This window comes from Giraffa tippelskirchi, chromosome 2 (assembly GCF_054371585.1).
Source record: "Giraffa tippelskirchi isolate mGirTip1 chromosome 2, T2T-mGirTip1v1.2.pri, whole genome shotgun sequence".
Taxonomy (NCBI): domain Eukaryota; kingdom Metazoa; phylum Chordata; class Mammalia; order Artiodactyla; family Giraffidae; genus Giraffa; species Giraffa tippelskirchi.
Window position 1 is genome coordinate 127,002,501 of NC_137276.1, and position 17,094 is coordinate 127,019,594.

Sequence of the window (17,094 nt, forward strand, 5' to 3'; positions counted from 1 at the left end):
TTCCAAGGAGCAAGCATCTTTTAGTTTCATGGCTATAATCTCTGCCAGCAGTGATTTTGGAACCCAAGAAAATAAACTGTCACTACTTCTACTTTTTTCCCCTTCTATTTGCCATAAAGTGATGGAACCAGATGCCATGATCTTAGATTTTTGAATGTTGAGTTTGAAGCCAGCTTTTTCACTCTCGTCTTTCACCCTCATCAAGAGCCTCATCAAGAGGCTCTTTAGTTCCTCTTCACTTTCTGCCATTAAAGTGGTATCATCTGCTTATCTGAGGTTGTTGAAAAATATAAATATAGGACAGAACAGGACTCATTATTTTTTTTCACGAAATATACTTTTTATTAGAGTGTAAAAGAGTCCTCAAAATTCTAAAAATACAAAGTTCTAAAAAATATAAATGCTTAGGTATTTTCATCACTAACTTTATTTTCCATATTAAGACCACCTTCTATTCATGTGGCAGTTTACATGGTGCATTAAGATTGAGGCTATCTTTCCACTAATTGCTCACAAGGCAGCTTTGAAGTAGGCATTGTTACCTGCATGGGTGCAGACAGGGCAACCGAAGCTGAAAGAGTCTCAGCCACTGACCCAAAGCCGCAGGACCACACATACCGACAGCCTGAAACCCAGCCATGGTTTCCCAGCTCTACTGGTCTTTTCATTCAGTAAATCTTGATTTTCAGTTTCTGCCACCAACGCTACTATACCAATAAGTATTATTCATTCCAAGCCACATAATTTTTTTGCCAAGTCAGCTCCAGCATTAAATAGAAAAGAATTAACAAACACCTCTTTAACCTAGCACTTAGCTTTTTTGTGTAAGAGGCCAATAAGGGAGAAGGTGCTAGCTCTTAACCAGAGGTTGGGTGTGCTAAGAGTGAGAGGAACAGGGAAACCTGAATCCTCTGCAATTATCTGCAACACTGTGTGGAGCCCTGCGCTGGGCTGCTTTGGGGAAGGAGACTGTAGCTTTCTCTGCAGGGGGGTCCAGCTTTCCTGGAGAGGGCACCAGCTGTGAAAGTCTACTTCAAACCCTGATCTGTGTAAATACTGAGTCACAAATTAGGCAACCTGCCTAAATTCGCAAACTGATTTCTCCCCAGCACCTTCTTCCATCAGGAAGATGTAACTCAGGCCACTTTGCATCTGGAATTAGTCACCACCAACTAATTTAATCCCTCCCTTATTAATGGCTTATTAACATGGACCCAGCTATGTTCCTGTAGGACAGGCCCCCACAGATGTTACCTTCAGCAGACCTCAGACTTTACAACTAGTTTCTTCTTACAAGGCCCAAGTCCCCTTTCCCTGTCAAGAACATTGCAAAACACTTTTGAACAAAACATAATCTTTTTATGAGGCAATAATTACTTTGTGCTAACAATTACATGTTAAGAATTCTACACTGTTGATGGGAATGCAAATTGGTGCACCTACTGTGGAAAACAGTATGGAGGCTTCTTTAAAACTAAAAATAAAACTGCCAGGTGACCCAGTAATTCCACTCCTGGATATATATCCAAAAGAGCAAAATGCTAATTTGAAAAGATACATGCACCCCAATGTTCATAGCAGCATTATTTATAGTTGCCAAGATATGGAAGCAACCTAAATGTTCATCAACAGATAAATGGATAAAGAAAATGTGGTACATATATACAATGGAGTACTGTATTGTGCTATGCTTAGTCACTGTGAGACCCCGTGGACTGTAGCCTGCCAGGCTCCTCTGTCCATGGTGATTCTCCAGGCAAGAATACTGGAATGGGTTGCTATGCCCTCCTCCAGGGGATTTTCCCAATCCAGGGATCGAACCCAGGTCTACCAGGGAAGCCCAATGGAATACTACTCAGCCATAAAAAAGAATAAAATTTTGCCATTTGTAGCAACATGGATAGGCTTGGAGGGCATTATGCTAAGTGGAATAAGTCAGACAGAAAAAGACAAATCCTGCATGACTCACTTACATGTGAAATCTATACAGTACAACAAGCTGGTGAATATAACAAAAAAGAAACAGACTCACAGATAGAACAAATCAGTGGGGAGAGGGAAGGAGGAAGAGGCAATATAGGGGTAGAGGATTAAGAGGTACAAAGTATTGGGTATAAACTAAGGCAAAGGGATATATTGTACAACATGGGGAATATTGGAAATATCTTATAATAATTACAAATGGAGTATAACCTTTAAAAATTGTGAATTACTATACTGTACACCTGTAACTTATATAATATTTTCAACTATGCTTAAAAAAATTTCTTAAGGAATATGTAAAAAGAAGAACAAAGTAAACAATAAAGTAGCAGGTGTTTCTTCTGTTAGAAAGGCTTTCTGGATAGTGCAAGAACCCATAGCAGGAACTTCTTACTAGATGGTACAGAGCATCCAGGGCCTAGAGTCTCACCTATTTCATCACCTTTGCAACTGCCTGTGGGAGACAATGTGCAGAGAATTTTTATAACAAGGGCTGAGGAGCGCCCCCAGAAACAGCATCAAAGGGAACCATGGCAAAAGCGTGGAGTCAGGAGGTCTGGTCTGATATCCAGCCTCACACCAGCTCATAGTGTAACTGGAGACAACATATTACCTCTCAAGGGCTCCTGAGCTCCTGTCTCTCTGATAAAACAACATCTAGGGAGAGGAACACCAGAAGGGAGTAAAGTCAGCCATCCAAAAAGCTGCTGCACGTTGAGTCTAGGGAGCCAGGACCCCACATCTTTCTGTGTCCACAGAAGATGCTCACAGCAAGTGAGAAAGCCCCTGAGAAGCAGAGACACCTGTAAGGAGGAAAAGGCACATTTAACCTAAACAAGCGTGAAGAATATTGACTCGGGGCTGAACAAGAAGTCATGCGAACTAGACACACTGAGAAAATACAGAATATCCCTGTATTTTCAAGATCCCTGACCAATGAGCCAGACCAGAGTGGAAGCGGCAGTTATAGAGAGCCTTGCTGCAACCACCCAGCTTTTTTTCATTCTCCTCTCATTCCTTTTGAAAGGAAATCAGCATCACACAACACTGTTCATCCCGTTTCCCCAGCATAAGGGTTTCTGAAGAAACATGCCTTTGAGGTACAAGTGTCATGGGGACGAAAATGGTTGTTGTGGTAGTACCAGGCTTTGTGACACACTGATCAGATTCATATTTTTCTATTGCAGTAAATATGCTTCAAGTAATGGAACTTATCAGCAACACTAATCATGGCCACACTGTTCTTTTATTTCCTAAGAAATAACATTTTCTAAAGTGACAAAGGATGCTGACAAAGGCCCAGCCATGGGGGTGAGAATGACTCAAGTGGCTAAAAGGGCTCTTGGTGTGGTTCGCTTACTGCCTCACTTGGTTTGTGACAGGAAAGTGGGTTGAGCTGATGCATTTCCACACCCTGAGGCCTCTGCCAGCTCCGTGGAGCTGCACCCCTGCCAGGCCCAAGCTGGAGAGAGCCTCTGATGTACAGGGCTCCAAAGACAGCCCCAGACACCTTGATGGCACAGAAAAACAGGAAACTTTCTGCTTTCCTTGGTTAAAGACATGGGAACCACAGTGTTTGTTTTTCCCCTGCCCCTCTATTAGGAGAAATATGAACTTCACAAAGGCATTCCCTGTCCACTTGGCAGAAATGTCTATCAAAATTAGACCACAGTCAAAGAGAAGACATCCTACAGGGTATGACCAAGCGACAAGCCTGGAGAACATGCCTGACCCAGAGTTACTGCTCAGGGCTGCAGCTCCATTCAGGAGAACCCCCAGCTGATGCCTGGGTTCCGGAACCTGTGCACAGAATGTCAAAGGTCACTCCTGAGAGACTCGGAGTTAGCAGACACAGCAGTCAGACCCTTGAGTAAAGCACATGATGACAGAGGAGGATGGTCCTCAAGGGAAGGAGGGTGATGGGGATCAGAAGAACCAGGGCCTGCAGGGGTCATCAGCCCCCTTCAGTGAGCAGTTGGCTCCCCCAGGGCAGTGGGGACTGTTCCCATCTCTAGGGAGATGAGTTTTCCCCAGAAGCAGGGCTATTTCATCATGCTTTCCCACAGCCCAGAGAGAACACTTCATGAGATCTTCTGAGTCCCTCTGTTCTGATTCCACGTCCATCACAGCTATTGCAGTTTCCTAGGCATCCTGATAATGGGCGTCTACTGGAAAGGTGTCTGCTCGGGAGGGGTAACCGGCACTCAGCCTCAGGACCTGACCTGTGAGTGAAGCAGAAATTGTAAATGATGTCTAAAGACTGTGAACAACTTTCCGCTCTCACTGTCCTCCCAGACACCAGCCTCCCCCCGCCCCCTCACCTGCCAGCCCACAAGGGTCATCCCTTGGCAGCTGAGACAGACAGAAGAAGGGGCCAGGCACCTGGCCAGGGCCTGGGGCCCTGCATGCACTCTGGATGGTCCACCACATTAATGCTGCCCACATTCAGAGCTCAAACCCTGAGGAGAGCTCTGAGGAGATAAGCATTTTAGAGCAATATGCTTGCAGTCTGGTTTATAGCCTAGTTTCTGGTGTGTTTGTTTCGTATGAATTATTGCTCTGATGGCCTGTTCACTCCCAGGGAAGAGATAAAAACCTGGTTTTTCCCCAAAGGGGAGGAGCAGATCCCCAAGCACAATGTCCTCACAAGGGCCATGTCCAGGCTGAGCATGGCAGGCAGCCCTGCCCAGCACCTCCAGCCAGCCGCCTCCTTGAGTGGTTCATCATGTGCCCCTCAGAGTTTGCTGAAAGCCAGTGAGATTCCTAAAACAAGATGGGATCAAGCCACAGAAAGCAGAGCCCAACCCAGTGATAATGATGGGGAGAAAAATGGCCTCTAAGGGGGAAAAGGGGGCAAAGAGGTGAAGTACTGTATAATTTAAATACATTTTGGGAGACTCTCCCCAAAATTGACTAGGCCAAGACACCACCACGCTGGTTACATTTTTTCTAAAAAGCCAAAATAAATAAAAATAAAAATAAATCCCTGGAGAAAGGAAGCAACTCTGGTTATGACCATTCTTTCTTTCTTTCAGTTTTATCCCTTAAGCAGTAGCCCCTAAGCAGCAGGTTTGCCACCAACCCCATCCCCAACTAACAGGGACATATGACAATGTCTGGAGACAGTTTTAATTGCTGCATCTGGGGAATGCTACCAGCATTCAGTGAGGGAGAGATAAGGAATGTTGTCAAACATCCTACAACACACACCACAGCACCCCCACCTCCAACAAAGAATTATCCCATAATGTCAAAGAGCCACTGCTGAGAAACCCTGCCTTCAGAGGATGATGCTCCTGGTCTCTCACCAACTCACATGCCACTAAACCCAACAGTGTACATGAGGGATTCATAACGAGAGAGAGCTCGATGGTGACCGAGAGTACACAGCAAATCCTGGGCCATCAAACACTTGGAATAGGACCAGCAGTCAGCCCTAGTGAGCCACTGCTCTCATCATAAGCATCATCTCCTGAACTCCGTTAAGCAGCCAGCCTCTCACTGTGTTACAATTGAGTGATTGGTGAAGAGAGTCCCATGAAACCTCTGGCCTCCAAGAGTTTACAGAAGGAGCTGGAGAGTAAAGACTAGACATAAAAAGGTGAGATGAACAAATGAAGAAAGAGAAAAATCGGGTCATGCCAATTGTGCAGGCTAGGAGCTGAGTCTATTCTAAGAATGGTGAGGGAGGGTAGAGCTAGTTGAGTGAGCAGGGGGCACTGAAGGAACGAAAGAGAAGGCCTTTGGGGAGCGTCCATCGGCACCTCCATTTATCTACACTTTGACGAAAGCATGCACTGCATGCTTCCAGACAGGCAAAGAGGCAGAAGGCATGGTCTCCATGCCCCTAAGATTCATACACAAATACGCAAAATTTTACAATGTCACTTTGAGAGGTACCGGCCCAGATGGTATAGTGTTTGGAGAAGAGAGTAATGCCTGCATGTGGTGGAACTTGCATTTGACCTGGGCCCAGAGCCTGGGTGCCTCTGGGGGAAGCTGAACTTGTCCGCGAGCCCCAGACCAGGGACACAGGCTGAGGATTAGTTATCAGGCTGACAAGAATTTCTGTAAAGAATTTCTGACTTAAGGTATTTGTTCTGGCTTGTCTTTTGGTCACTCAACAAGGCTTTGTGCTTCAGTTTCTCTCTCCTTCCCATTTCCAAGCAATTAAGACCATCATGTTTTCTTGCGCTCATTCTCAGTCATGTCTGACTGTTTGCTACCCACGGACTGTAGCCTGCCAGGCTCCTCTGTCCATGGAATTTTCCAGATAAGAATACTGGAGTGGGTAGCCATTCCCTTCTCCAAGGTATCTTCCCAACGCCAAGACAGAACCTGGGTCTCCTGCGTCTCCTGCATTGACAGGTGGATTTTTTTTTTTTTACCACTGAGCCAGCTGGGAAGCCTCAGTTAAGGCCACAGCTGCTCTTATTAAGAAACACAACCCTGTGATGTCCCATGGAGCCTAGTGGCAAGAACCATCAACATTGGTGAGGTTCAAGGGAGATGCTAGCAGCTCTGACTCACAGGGCATCTCATGTTTATGTGCCTCCAATCTCACACAGTAATAGCAACTCAGAAAACTGCCCAGGTGAAAAGTCACATGCTTTGAAGACGTACTGATATTTCAATGGCCTAAACATTTTCCAGGACCAAATCTTTACCAGAGCTGCAAACAAGCAGGCAGATGGACTGCCCTGGGAGCTTTCTCCTCTACAGTGAACCCACAGAAAGGTCAGCAGCCGGACACAGAAAGAGGAGAAGGGTCCTGAATAAACACAGACAGTTTAATCAACCATGAAGAAATCCAAGAGTTGACTGAAAGTGCTTTGTCAGGAAGAGAAGAGAGGCCCCTGCCCTCAGAGAAAGGCGAGGAAGGTTGGGGGTCACTTAGCAGCAGAGATGGCCACGGACCACAGAGGCCACCGCAGAGGCAGCGAGGGCCTGGTGGGGATGTCAGGGAGGAGAGCAGAGCGGTAGAAACCAGCATTTGGGTATTTTCCAAAGAATCAGACAAATAAACGTTCCCTCGAGAGAAAAATGAAAATTTAACTCAGTAAGAAAGGAAGATACTGTTTTTAAAACCACCATAATTACTTAAGAGTTGGTTACTCCTTCAAGCTTATGTCCATCAAGTCTGTCATTTCTGATTCCAGACTCCTCAGGGAATTTAAAAGACTGGTTTATTCGAATTACATTGATGTCCCTTACTTGCATCTAAAAAAATCAAGGTCAGGCTAGGTTGATGTGAGAAAGAGAATTTAGATGAATGAGGGCTGACACCCAGTCTCTGGCCCTGTAATTACTTCCCTTTGTAAACCTGAATACCCAATCAGATGGATGTCTTCTCCACAGTTTTTGTCGTATTTATGGAATACCTTTAAACAATGGAATCTGGAACCTCCAGCAACATCTGTGTCCAAATATACCCGGGCCTGTTTGTTTATGTTTTTGATTGAAAGTCAATTTTAGACCAACTACTCTATGGTATCATTGAAAATGCATATTTTTAGAAAATTCTTGAGAATTTTGCAAACCATTAAAGTAACTTGACATCATACTTTATATTTCTCAGCTGTGATTGCTGTTGGAATGAAATCAAGGGTAGCATTCAAAGACGTCTGCAGCCTGAAAAGGTTTGCATAAGAATTCTGATTCCACTAGAAAATGGTTTCTTTTAGGATGACTACCATTTTCCAATGGCTCATGTAATATGGTTGGTTTGTTTTCATTCCAATTAAAGATGCAATTCATTAAAAAGTCAACTTCATTAAAGCAAAGTTTTCTGTTAATGTTATCAAGCATTGATGGGGTTCTAATCGGACATTCTCAGCAGGCAGGAAAACAGCTTTCAAACACTCTGATTTTGTATGAAGCAATGCTCACTTCTACACAAGGACTTTCATTTCTGTGATCTGGCCTGGTAAACTGTTTATTCCTTTATGTTCAATCTAGTTTATTTGAGTCACAGGTCTATGGGCCGAATAATATGTATAGAAGGATAATTTGTACAAGAGGGCAGTTGTATTTTTTATATTCAATCCTCAAGGATTAGGAAAAATTTAAACCAATTAAGAATTCCCATCACCAGCAGTTTCTTAGCAGGAAATTACTTTTCATGGCATGTGGGAATTATCAAGAACATAATTTTCCCTTGAGATGGTATGTTGGTACACAAGAGGAGTGTTGGACGGGATATCCAGAGGAAGTGATAATTTGCACATGAGGAAATGAGTCACTATCTTCAAGGCTAGATGACAGGAGACCAGGGCATATTTTCCTCATTTATCTTTTCATTTTTAAAAGTCCTGGAATTCAGGTACATCTTGATTGTTCAGGACAATAAAGAATACATGAGGCAGGGATAGAAAAAACACAAATGGTGAGTAAAATTAGAAAACTAGGGATTCGTTTTTTTCCTGTTTATCTACCTTTACACCGAGCTGTGTACTTTGGTTACCATGGTCTCATGGTAACTCATGTCGCAGGTCATACCATATAGAATCACAGAGACAACGACAGGCAGGAAGAGAGGCCCGGCCCTGTTGTCTGAGTAATACACACAGCCCAGGGTGTTGTTGGATGTGAGCCTGGGTGCACCGCTGCCTGATGAGCCCAACCCAAGAGCCTACAGACTGCCGTCTCACCTTTTCTCCTGCCTCCGCCTGCCCCCTAGTGGTCGATTGTGGGAAAGCGTGGGAGTCCGCCTGAGGGTCTTTGTTGGGGCTGAGGAATGGCTCCCTGAAAGCGGGCCTCCCCAAGCCGAGCTCTGGCCTCCGCCAGACCCTCCGTCAATTTACTGGAGAATCGGGGCTCTGCGTGGGGTACTATGAAATGTCCCTAGGACGAACACCATCATTTCCTGTGTCATTTCCCCCATTGTCCTCTACCTCTGCCCACCTTGATACCCAGCTGGCCAGGACCTTCCCTTGTGCAACCCCCACATGAGACATGCTTCTTCTAGAGAGGACAAATTACTCCTCCTTTGGGTCCTGCAAACTGCAGAGAACTAACACAGAATGGTGCTACTGAACTCATTCCCACTGTAGGAGCCTCTTATGTCTCCCATATGTCCCTATACCCATTCATTTATTTGTCAGATACCTACTAGATGCTGAGCCCAGTGCCAGGCCTCTGAGACATAGAAGAAACTGGGCCAAGGTTCCTGCCTGGAGGAGCTCTGGGCGAGAGAAGGGACAGTTCATCAATCAATCGCCATGTGATGAGGCTCACGCCACTGAAAAGACGACTCCGCTGTGCTGCGGGACCGAAGGCGGTGGGGGCAGAGGCTTTTGGATTTGTTGTGGATTCTCGTCACAGCGAGGTTAGCCCAACAACTGCTTTGTTCAAATGACTCAGAAAAGTAAATGAGGCTGGCACAGGCCGTCCTGACACCACACACCCCTATAATACCCTGGCTGTGCTGCGTGTTTTCATCTCTGCCCAAGTCACAGTGATCTGACTGTCCCAGCCGGTGTGGATGCTGCTGAGAGGAGGCAGACATCACCACGAGTTCTCTTAGATGACGCATTGCTTGATTTTCCCTCTGTGGCAGCCCTCAGCTCCTGCCAACACTCTGCTCTGCTTTGCTCACTTCAAGCCTCCCTTAATTTTTCTGAGGCCTGGGTTTTCCACACTGCTGATTCACAGAAAGGGAAGACCTAGAAAGAAAAAAGAAAAGGTAATTATCTCAAATGACTCAGGAGCCCTCTTGGACCCTGTGATCTGTGTACAGACTTGCACTGTAAAAGCTGAGAGTAATAATATTGTCATCTGTGTAAGAAAAGCTGGAAGAAAAACAGATTAACATTCTTCTGAATTCCTGGCTCCTGGCAAAAACTAGTGGAGCAAGGATGGATTCTCAGCCAGGGCCTGACAACTGAATACCTCATCCAGAGGTGAAGGTACCTGTAAAGAACTCTGGAAGAAGACATGTTCCTGGGACAAGGGCCCCATGTGCTCATCTCTCTCTCTTTCTCTTTCTCTCTCTCTGATGCAGTAAATGTTTGTGAGATGAAACATTTACTGAAACATTCCAGTCCTGTCAGGCCCTGGAAGAAACAGACTGAGAAATGAAACCGGCAGGCCCTAGACCCCTCCATTTAAGATTCATGAACAAATAAGAGGAAATGACTTGCCTGCTACAAAACTGCTGAGAGAGATGACAGTCGAGGAAGAATAGGAATCAACTACGGGAGAGGAGGGGGTGGGGGGACAAATCCGCCTCCCTGCGAGGGGAGGGGAGGGGGGCGCAGAAGCATCTGCAGGTGCAGAGGGAGGCGCCATTGCGCCCCCAGCGGAGAAGGGTGGAGGTGCATGTCGGCCGCGGACCGTGCCAGGTCTGCGCCGGGGTTGCAGTGACACAAACATGTGGAGCTCCTGAGAAAGGGCCTCCCGTGGTATTTCTGGCCCCAGCACAGCCCTCCCCACCTCCCTGCAAAGGAGAGCTGGCACGAGTCCCCAGGGAGGCGGAGCTGGTGTGGCTGCATGAGTGGAAGAGGTAAGAAGGCAGAACCGAAGACCTCCGGGAACTGACCCCAAATCCTTCCTTTTCCCTGAGGCGGTTGTGGCCTGGGCTAAGGGAAGTTACACGTAGCTATAAATGTTGTACACTTCTGCAAATTTTGTATTAGTCTAAAGAAACTGGTACATTCAAGTTATCCTTCTATGCCCTAGCTTTGGGTTCCATTAAATCCTCATACTTCCTGCATTTCTGTTTTTCTTCCACGTATCCTTAATAGCACCCAAAATTCATTCATTTCAGGTCAACAAATACTGACTGAATGCCCACTCTTTGCTGGGTCATACTGGGTACCATGAACACAATGTCAGCAAAAATAGACACGGTCCCTGCCCTCATGGAATTTACAGGATAGAAAAGGAGATGACCTTGATCAAATAATCACACAAATTAACACAACATTGCAATGTGTGGTTATTTGATCAAGATCATCTCCTTTTCTATTGTGTAAGTAATCAGAGGTTTGATTTAATAAGGGATGTCGGGGAAATCTCTGAGGAATTGGTGAGTGACATGAAATCTGAAGGAATAGGATTAACTAGGGCAAGAGGGTCCGTGCCTCTCTGTGGTGGGATGGTACTTGTGCCTTCAAGGTCGTGAAAGACGTGAGTGTGAAAAGAACACAGAGAGGGATGGGTACAGGATGTAGGACAAGGCTGGACTCGGAGCCATGCACAGGGAGCCTCTGAAGTGTTTAAGTGTTTAAGTGGACAGGCAACGGGGTCAAATGTGCATTTTAGAAAGATTGCTCTGGCTACAAGAGCTTGGAAAGAAGAGCATTTTGGAAAGGGTCACAAGTGGATGTCATGAGACCAGTGAAGAAGCTGTTACAGGTAAATTCAAGACTAGGAGAAGAGCCATGGAGGAGAGAAAGGGGGAAGATCTAAAGTAGCTAGGCTTACAATGTACTCCATACCTACACCATCTTCCAACAACCTCCCCTGCAATGAGCCCTCTCTTCATGGGCTAGATTGCCATCTAAGATAAAAATACAACTTGCCCTTCTTCCAGATTTGTCCCTAAAGATGCCTTCATGGTTTCTGTCTGGCCTCCTCTAAAAATGAAGGGAAGGAAGGTCTGTGATGCCTGGAACATATCAAAGGTCATGGGTTGAAATGACAACAACTCAGATTACAGGACTGTCAACTCCCATGACCTTAACTGAAGGGCTGAGGGGTTGATAGCAGACCAAGAGAGCTTTACAACACTGGATGCTGCTACAGCATTGGATCTGCTGATTGAGTACTTAACATTCATGTACTGTCCAATTAAAATATTCTTCTACCGCATGCTTAGAGAATGCTATGTAGGATTTCTGCATTAGCTGGCAGTGGAACTAGCTACCACATGTCCTCCTCTACCTAAGACCCTTGCTTCTGCAAAACAGCCATTGATCTGTTCCAGGAATGGTGCTTTATCACTGTGCTGTGCTAGGTACCAGGAACTGGAAGATGAATAAACACCTCCTGCCCTCCAGGAGCTGCTGCCTAGCAGGTCTGCCAATCAGGACCACACCGCGTGGGTGCCACAGCACAGGTGGAGGACGGGGACAGGCGCTCTGCCTGGAAGGGCTAGGAAGGTTTTCCAGAAGACATATCTGAGCCAAATGTCAAGGGATGAGCAGGAATTTAGATGGAGAACAGGAGACAGGTTATTTCAGGCAGAAAAAACAACTCATATAAAGACACAAAAATACCTAAGAGTAAGATGTGGCCAAAAAGCAGGCCCAGAGGTGATGGTAGGGGCTGTAGCTGGAGGTGAGATTGGAGACAGACCTGTGATGGGGTCACTGAAAGCTCCTAACTACCTGCTTAAGGGAATATTAGTATTAATACTAATGTTTCTATTTTATAACAAATTACTCCAAAACTTAGGTGCATAAAACAATAAACACATATTATCTCACGGTTTCTGTGGGCCAGGAATCTGGGCATAGCTTAGTGATCCTCTCGCTCAGGGGCTCACAGGCTGCAGTCAAGGTGTCAGCCAGGGCTGCAATCATCTCAAAGTTCCACAAGGGAGGCTGATCCTCCAGGCTCACTCACATGGCTGTTGGTCAGCCTCAGGTCCTCACTGTCTCCTGGCTGGAGACATCAGTTCCTTAACACATGGGCCTCTCCACAGGGAAGCTCCCAACATGGGCAGTTGGCAAAGAGATAGAAGGAGAGAGAGAGAGAAGAGAGGGAAGGGGCTAGTGGGGAGGAGAAAGAGAAGGGGGGAAGACATCTTTTGTAACCTAATCTCATCACTTTTGTCATCTTCTGTTTGTTTAGAGGGTCACTAGGTCCAGCCCACATGAGAAGGCAGTTCACACAGGGAATGAATACTAGTAGGTGGTGATCACTGGGCTGTTTTAGAGGCTGCCCACGACACACACCATAGCTGTTTCAGGCACGATCACAGCATTATCTCATTCTACATTAATTATAGAGAAAGGCGTATAATTTCACTGCATATTAGTTTGTTTTTGTCGATGGGTACACTCTGGTCCTCAGGAGCCCTGAAGAACAATGTGCTTCATTTCACATCTCTCCCTAAGGATTTTATACAACCCACTTGGCATTCACACTGTTATTATTAGATGGATTCCGCCAAAAGCTGCCTGTGTGGGTAGAGATAGGTGGGAAGGTAGGGAGGCAGAAAAAGGAAGTGATCAGGACCCCAAATTGAATAAAGAAAAAGGTTACACGCCAACTGGAAATTAGAAATGAATCTGAGTGGAACCAAGCATTGAGGTTGACAGCTCATATGCACGATGCCAACTCGCCACAGCTTGGCAGTGCCCTTGGTTTTCCCACACGCAACTGAAAATAGCTAGCATTCATCCTGAGGGAGTACTTCTAAAATAAGTAACTACTGGGAGCTATACCTCACTGCTCATTCAAGTTGGAAGCAGTCTGCAATTATTTTGCCGAAATTAGATACAAATTAATTTGCCACTTCCGGAACCCTTTCTCCTGTAGTATATCACAGGAAAAGGACACTGAATTGTGAACTCGGATATTTTAGATTTCTTAAAAATAAATGTGATAGCTGATAGGATACCCACAAAGGCATATTATTGATACTAATCTCTTGTGAAACCTAATCTCTTCAGGAGCCTGATCTTCTGATTTTTCAGACCTGGGTTAAGCTGCTATGGACACATAGTGACAGTCCAGGAAAGAGACTGAAAGGGAGGATCACACTTGAATAGACCGTGTGGCACCATCACTAAATCTATCAGGGACAGAAGAGAAAGGACTAGTGTACTGTCTGCTGGAATGGATATGGATGGTTCTGCTCCCACTTTTTTTTGGTGATCTGAAAGCTCTCACAATCTTCATCCATTTGTATATAGAAATCTACCATGTTTTTAAAAGCAAACCAGAATAAACACACATACAAACAAATAATAATAATGATCATTTGGGGGATCTCCTGTTAACCTTGGCTAAAAAGGACCTGGCACACAGATACTGTGGGTGTTTGGGGGGTTTTCTGCCATGAAAGAGCTCCCGAACTGTATTATCTCCTTAATAAAACACCACCTTCTTTTTTAAAGAATTTTTTATGTGGACCATTTTTAAGGTCTTTATTGAGTTTGTTACAATACTGCTTCTGTTTTATGGCCGCAAGGCATGTGGGATCTTAGCTCCCCGATCAGGAATTGAACCTGTACCCCCTGCATTGGAAGGTGAAGTCTTAACCACTGGACCACCAGGGCTAAAACACCATCTTCTTTGAGCTTCCTTTGGAAGAAGTGGATGAATGTCTAAGAGCCCAGCTGTGCTGGAACCTAGGAGGCTGTTGTCCTGCAGGGTTGGATGCTTCGCCAACTTCCCTTCACAGAAGGCAAAGATTCCTTTCTTCTCATTGTTGCAGACATTAGTCACAGCTGAAGCACGATCAATCTCCCCCCACACCCCCCACCTATCTCCACCCTTTATCCTTATCATGATCTGGTGAATCTTAGAAGTGACCAGTGAAATAAAGAGCTCCAGGTAAACTTTCCTCCTTGGGGAAGGTGTTTTTGTTTTTGTTTTTTTGTCTCCATAATTCTCAAACAAAAACTTCTGAAAGGTCCACTAAGCAAACCCTTAAGATGGTGACCCTTTACAATCTCATTTTAATGTTAGGGGTTATTTCATGCCTTGTTTAAATTTTGACATTATATTCAACGTCTCTTTTTCCAGATTTCTTAGGGCTTGGGGAGAAAATGAAGCTCAGTGGAACCAAAGTAAACTGAGTGGTCTGACATGAACTGGTGTCAGCAGTTGTTCCCCACGCAGCTTGTGGCTGTCTCCCACAGCACGTCTCCTGGGAGTGGTGAGTTCACCACAGCATTTATTCTGACAGAAGCAGCACAGACACAGTCTCTGCCTGCCTCAGGTCAGCCCACCATTCAAAGCAACCACCCTTTGTAGACATCTTTCTGCCTTCCCAGAACTTACCTCGGCCTTACCTCGGCTTCCCTTTCTAAGAAGCAGGCCTTTCAGGACAGAGTCATACACCAAGCAGTGACAACCTGAATGGACTCCTGGTGGAAGGGCTGCTCTTCTTTGTCTTCTCCAGATCACTGACCCCAACCTCCTAGAGGCCATGCTATGATCCCTGAGTGGGGAAAGGGAAACTCAGATCCATAACCCCGGACCTAGACATTCAAAAGATGGCCAACAAGGAGAGAGAGAAGGCTGAGGGGACCGACAGGGGCAAATTCAGAACATTGAGATTCTCATTTATTTTCACCATTTAGGAAATTTTTTGATTAGCATCCTTTTTCCTTTTCTGATTTCAAAGTAATAAATAATGCCTAACCTCCTGGTCCCATCACTTCATGGGAAATAGATGGGGAAACAGTGGAAACAGTGTCAGACTTTATTTTTGGGGGCTCCAAAATCACTGCTGATGGTGACTGCAGCCATGAAATTAAAAGACGCTTACTCCTTGGAAGGAAGGTTATGGCCAACCTAGATAGCATATTTAAAAGCAGAGACATTACTTTGCCAACAAAAGTACGTCTAGTCAAGGCTATGGTTTTTCCAGTGGTCATGTATGGATGTGAGAGTTGGACGGTGAAGAAAGCTGAGCGCTGCAGAATTCATGCTTTTGAACTGTGGTGTTGGAGAAGATTCTTGACAGTACCTTGGACTGCAAGGAGATCCAATCAATCCATCCTAAAGGAGATCCATCCTGGGTGTTCATTGGAAGGTCTGATGTTGAAGCTGAAACTCCAATACTTTGGCCACCTCATGCGAAGGGTTGACTCATTGGAAAAGACCCTAATGCTGGGTAGGACTGGGGGCAGGAGGAGAAGGGGACGACAGAGGATGAGATGGTTGGATGGCATCACCGACTCGATGAACATGGGTTTGGGTAAACTCCGGGAGTTGGTGATGGACAGAGGCCTGGCGTGCTGCAATTCATGGGGTCGCAAAGAGTCGGACACGACTGAGCGACTGAACTGAACTGAACCTCTTGGGGAGTTAATTCTGGGGAGTTAGAATCTGCAGTGGGAAGAGGAGTAAGACCACAGGGTGAGTAGGGAAGAGGCTGCTCCCTGTTCTCTCCCTAAATCCTCTCCCTATGACTCCCCCCTCCCCAACACACACACACACACACACACACACACACAGTGTTCTCTCCTTAAGTCCTCTCCCCTATGACTCCCCCCTCCCCAACACACACACACACACACACACGTGTTCTCTCCCTAAGTCCTCTCCCCTATGACTCCCTCCTCCCCAACACACACACACACACACACACACACGCACACACACGTGTTCTCTCCCTAAGTCCTCTCCCCTATGTCCTCTCCCCTATGGCTCCCACCTCCCCCCCCAACACACACACACAGTGTTCTCTCCCTAAGTCCTCTCCCCTATGGCTCCCACCTCCCCCCACAACACACACACACACAAACACACTCACACACACCCTCTCCCTCTCCATGTTTCATCCAGTATAAAAATAGCTGTCCAGGGTCTGTTATCCATCCCCAAGCAGCAGTGAAGAGTGGGCCTCCCTGCGGTGCCTGCTGCCCTTTAGGAGCTTAGACTATCAGGTGATGCCTCACACCTCCCATTCCCCACGCCTAGTTGGATAAATGTCCTCGGTGACCTCAGACGGTTTTATTTTAATCAGCAGTATGGTTTTCTGAGAGGAAAATCCTCCCCGGCTTTCCGAGTCGGCGGGGCCCTCCCCTCCTCCACGCCCGGACCGCAGTGCCAGGGAGCGTTTCCATCTGTGCTGGGAAAGAACGGCCTCTCTGTGCTGCCTGGCACGTCCAGCGCGCGGGCGCGGAGGCGGGAACACGCTCTCCCGCAGGGGAACAGCTTTCCAGGGGTCTTGGGGAGGCTGTGGCCTTTGCTAACGAGGGCAGGCGCCTCCCCAGTGGGCCCCGGCTCATTCCTGGCAGGATCACCCCATCCCTACCTGGGGCACTGATTCCCCCGAGCCGGGGAGGGAGTCACTTTGCCCCGGATGCCTGCGGTCCGGCCACCTAGGCTAGCGCATGCGCGGAGGGCCGAGGCTCTCGCGGGCTCGGCGCCAGGGCGCATGCGTCAGCGGTGGGGGCGAAGGGGCCCCTGCAGAGAACCCAGGCC

The 17,094-nt window shown here is 46.5% G+C and overlaps 1 long non-coding RNA gene across 2 annotated transcripts; it reads right to left on the bottom strand.

Moving 5' to 3' along the window:
• Positions 1–318: 318 nt before the first annotated feature.
• On the bottom strand, positions 319–17,017 carry LOC145538501 (uncharacterized). Of its 2 annotated transcripts, XR_014076949.1 has the most exons (5): positions 16,925–17,017; positions 15,632–15,784; positions 14,941–15,100; positions 9,095–9,647; positions 319–4,205 (listed from the first exon to the last, which is right to left on the bottom strand). It is a non-coding gene; the product is annotated as an uncharacterized LOC145538501 (long non-coding RNA). The 2 variants fall into 2 exon arrangements; XR_014076950.1 differs by lacking the exon at positions 319–4,205 and having other exon boundaries at positions 8,262–9,647; positions 14,952–15,100; positions 16,925–16,998.
• Positions 17,018–17,094: the final 77 nt, after the last annotated feature.